The 5,000-nt window shown below is 40.4% G+C and overlaps 1 pseudogene; it reads right to left on the bottom strand.

The window, feature by feature from the left end:
- The window catches only part of LOC138030017 (dedicator of cytokinesis protein 9-like), an 83,757-nt pseudogene that overhangs the window by 62,504 nt on the left and 16,253 nt on the right, over positions 1-5,000 (bottom strand).

Genomic DNA, 5,000 nt, shown 5'->3' with positions numbered 1-5,000 from the left:
TAACGCTGCAACTGGCAGCCATTCCATTCTTCACGGTGGCAAGTCGTCCTTTACCGACTCGTTTGATAAAATCAACTTTCCACAACGCTCGGGCCGAAATGGCAAAATGCATAATGCACGTGTATTAAGCGATAGCTTTTGGGGAGGTTTTCTTGATTTTCTTCTGGCACAATTGTTGAGCCAGTTAAACCGGATTGCCTATTTACTGTGACTGCGACTACAAAACACTCCTGCTTGGCCCGAGGGAGAAAAAACTCTCGTTGACTGTCAAAAGTTGACTTCCTACACATTTGACAATGATGTGCAAAAATCGGTTGGTCTCCGTGACAGCATTAGAGCCTATTGGGAGAAAGAACTTGATTTTACTCCGTAACTGCTATCTTCCTTTGGCTCGCATCTGAGACTAAAATGAATATGAATGCAACAATGTTAACCAAACTCGTTACAGTACCTCGAACGTCCAAGGGTAGATTGAGTGGAATGTAATGCTCGTGATTACAGACAACTTGGAGAAACTCAAACTTGAATTCCAGCATCTAAAAGGGAAGGCAAGTCAAAACGCAATACTGAGCACAATCTACCGTGAAACACACACACAAAATGAAAAACTCAAAAGATACACTTATACCAAAATCATGAACATTACCTGTGTATCAGAATCCTTAAATTGCTCTGAGTAATAACTGATCATTTGAAAAACAAATCCACGATCCAGGTAAGTGAAGCAATCCTAAGAGAGATTGATACCTCAGTCAGATAATCAACCTGTTACCATGGCAACTAAGTTGACTGTGAGGCTAGGAAGCGCTGTCTTTAACGTAACCGGTTGGACCGGTTTTCACTTCTTAACATTTTATTCTGTAACTGACTTTTCGTTCAGTTAATTTGTAAGGTAGATGTCCAAGGTCATTGTGAGCGCTAAAAATAAAGCGCTGACTTAACAGTTTATCACCTATCCCGTTAGGGTACGTTGTCAAAAACACTAATCTTTGTCGAGATAATTGAACGAAAATTAACAAACGTACCTTGGTGAAGCAGGCCAAGTGAAAATTTGCTTCCTAAGAAAGAAAGGAAACACAACACCATAATTACTTCTCTGAAATTACTTTCAAGGGAACCGAACCGACTGTATCATACTCTGCTTGGCAGAGACTTTCTTGATTTTTCTCTCTAATGAGAAGGGAAGGAAACCTTTGCACGAATCATGATGTTCTGTCACGCATGCGCGTCGTGAACTCGATGCAACATCACTTCACCTCTTCCGCTATAGGACAAACGTTAAAATTCAAACTGGCTATAAACCGGTTAAGAGTTCAATCATTCGCCCAAAGCTCTTGACGACAAGGAGCGATTTCCTTTTCTTCTCGATAGAGAGAGAAAGCAAGAAAAGCTCTGTCAAGCAGGATAAGTGTATCACAAATTAAGGCCCCGTCCACACGTATCCGGAAATTTTTGAACCCGCAACTTTTTCTTTCCGGATTCGAAAATATTCTCATCCACACGTAGCGTACTCAAATCGAATTTGCTCGTCCACACGCATCTGAAACGTATCCGGATTCACTCTAGTACTCAGGACTCCTCAAGGAAACTGAGGTAACAGAGCAAGCGCCAAAAGAAGAAAATAAAGAAATAAAATTGCCCTCGGCAGCCATCTTATTAAGAATTGATTTCAAGGTAGGGAACTGGGCTCGATCTTGATATGTCATCCGGATTTAGCGTCCACACGGTTACATATATATACATGCTTTATTTAAACACGGTAAAACCTTCAGTAAGAATACAATAGCCATAGTACAATAAAATTCAGTACCTGCTGTAGTAATAAAAATACTGTTTTACAAGGTTGCTGTGTGGGAGCCTAACCCTCATTTACATAAAATCGATTCACTTCTTTTTTGAAAGATCTAACTGATTCGATCGTACGTAAATGGTTGGGGTAAGATGTTCCATTGTGAGGCCGCACTGTGTTTGGTTTGGGCAAATTAAGCTTCATTTCTAAATTCCTGACATTATATTTTGTGGTGCGAATTGAAAACAGGTCCTGTAGATAATCCGGAGCAAGACCATTTAATATTTTAAACATTAGGGTGGTTTTCAGCTTTTTCCGACACTTAGCGACATTGTCCTGACGTAGTGGTTAGAAGAAGATGGTTAGCACTCAAGTCGTAACGACTCTTGGTGATAACCCTAACCGCCCTGTTCTGCACTTTTTGCAGTTTATTGCACAGAGTAACGTTGCATTCGTCCCAAACAGAACTACAGTAATCAAAATGGGGCCGAATAAGCGGATTAAAAAACATCCACTCTGGACAGCGTATTCAAAAAGTTCCGGATTCGCCAGCGAATTCGCCGGATAAGTGTGGACGGAAGGCGTATCCGGAAAGAAAAAGTTACGGATTCAAAAATATTCGGATACGTGTGGACGGGGCCTAAGTTAGTTGTCGCACCAACCTTAGCAATCTGAGGCTGGTCTTTAAGTCTGCTGATGATCTGTGGAACTAAAGCTTGCAGAAAATTCTCTAAACAGCGATTATAGCTATCGGGAAACCAGCTTTCTCGGTTCATTCGCTGCAATCCAAATGTGCAGAATTAATGTCAGGATAGGACCTCTAAAAATGACTGTTGATGAGTTACACTGAATTTCCAAACCGAAACGAAACTAACATTGGTCAGATTCCGAGTGAAGTTATTCTCCCAAAAGTTGTTGTAAGGTCTTGGACTCTAATTTTAAAGTTGAGTTTTATTTTCTTCTTGTATCTCTGCGGTATGTGGCCATTGTCATTGGCAGTATACAGGACACAATATTGTCACTTGGAGCAAACCCAAAGCCATAGTCTGTGATAGTTGATAATGAACGATCTTGCACCGCTTGAACAGATTCTTAACGATTACCTCTCACGGGTCTTCTGGGCCCGGTTGTTCGAAAGCTGATTAGCTTAATCCAGGACTAGCGTAAACTTTTGCTTCATGTTTTCAACGCTCTGGTGAAAGTTTCCTTTGCTTATTTTTGTTTTTCAAGATTGACTTCTTCTAATGTAAAGTTTTACCGAATATCAGCTTTGAACAACATTTGGGAGTAGAGAATAAAACTTCTTTGTTAATTTTTAACGTGAGATTAGCGTTAACCGGCTCTTGAATAACTGGCCCCTGTAGTTTAGTGGCAGAGCATCTACACAGGCGATCTGGGTCAGTTAAATCGCTCACGTTACGTGCGGTTACAAAGATATATACTGTGCATAACTTCAAAACATTTTGCACGTTTAACTTTTGCCCATAAACGATCATGAACCGGTTGAAACACTTTTCATTTTCATCGTATGTACCGTGCAACTGAAAACATTGATTTGCGAAGCCATTTTACGTGAGAAAATCCTCAACCAGTGGTCTTCATAACACTAATACATAGATTTAGCCAAGCCTAAAAGCGGAGCTCCCGTTTCTCACCCCAGAAAGCAATATAGAGTACATGGAAATAATTATGCTTCTGTATAAAGTACAAAAGTAATCGTCATTATTACTTATATTATTACTATATATGTGAGGCAGCGAGGCATACATTAAGAAGGAAAACGTTACCTGAAAGCTAACCGTTGTAAATAAGTGTTTGTCTCTCGCTCTATTTGTCTCACCTTTCCGGTGATTTTCATTGAAAATTTCTCTTCTCCTTCCTGGGCTTCTCGAGACTTTCTTCGCTTAAATTTCTCAAATTTTGTGGCCTCTTGTCTCAAGCTCTTTTGCTTTTCATCCACTTTCCTGTTCTTTATCCCGTTGCTCGTCACTAATGTGCTTTCCCGCCAGAAAAACGCGGGTTGCCAAATGCAACGCTGCCACGCGATTTCCCGCCAAGGAAAATTGCCTACACAGTCCCGTCCTGAGAGGCTCTCCTGCCTCCTCATCCCGACATTAGGGAGTTATAGCAACGACGACGGCTATGGCAACGAAAATGTTAGTCCAAAATATAACTTAGCGCTATCGCAAGTATTTCGCGATTAATCCGTCTTGTTCACCTTGTACAATATAGACGAACTATCCTGTAACTGGATGGGTACGGACGGTTTTAAAGTCAAAACTGCAAATGCCTTTTTCATTGTTATATGCCCACGTTGTCGTCAACACCTAAAATTTCACGTTGTTGTTTTGTGAAGTACGGCAAAGAAATGCACGGAAATTCGTGTTTCACGTGCATTTTTCCTTTTTCAACCAATAATATTGTTGCTTTGTGGCGTTGCCGTAGCCGTACCCGTCGTCTTTGCTTAAACTCCCTATTCTGTGCTGGCGGACGAGCGGAAGCGCAAACGAACGTGACGTTATAACCAAAACTTCTCGCACGGATAGATTTTCCCAAAAATCTTACCCATGGTACTCCGCTGGCGAGTTTTCCGAGCCTGAGCTCCGCTTTAAACCCAAAATATTGTCTTAACGCGCATGACCCTTTTGAGTAAATCAGAGAGGTGTAACTCACCTTTAGTTTGTCCGACTGAACAAGCGTCTGTGCCATGCTCTTCACGATAATCTCGAAGAAAAACCAAGAAAGCTACAAAGTAAAACCATGAATTGCAAGTTAACTATCTCAGTCACCAAACTTCTGAATTTCTTTGAAGTTGTCGGCAAAAAAAGAACTACTCCATAAAATAACTCCAACCAAATCACTAACAGAAAATAAAAATGAAGCTTAAGGAGGCTCCAAATAGTTTCTCCTTTTTTTTTTCACACAAATAAACATATTCTGTCCTTCGATACAGTTAGGGTAGTCATATCAAGACGTAATTTGGCCAGGGTATTAGGTGCCCATCGCAGATTTCTCACATTATATTTTCCTCCAAAATAACCTTGCCAATGCAACGACATTATACATTTCTTTGAGCCTTAAAATCAACATACATTGTCTTTTTTGAAGAAACGGGACGGTGAAATCTTCTCATTCAGCGTTAACAGATAATGTTAGAAATACTCTCTAAAATAATTTACTTGAAATTTAAGAAAATCTAGTTTTTCGGTTT

This window comes from Montipora capricornis, chromosome 13, assembly GCF_036669925.1.
Source record: "Montipora capricornis isolate CH-2021 chromosome 13, ASM3666992v2, whole genome shotgun sequence".
NCBI lineage: Eukaryota > Metazoa > Cnidaria > Anthozoa > Scleractinia > Acroporidae > Montipora > Montipora capricornis.
The sequence above is the reverse complement of the archived record's forward strand: the minus strand, read 5'-3'. Positions and strand labels throughout refer to the sequence as shown.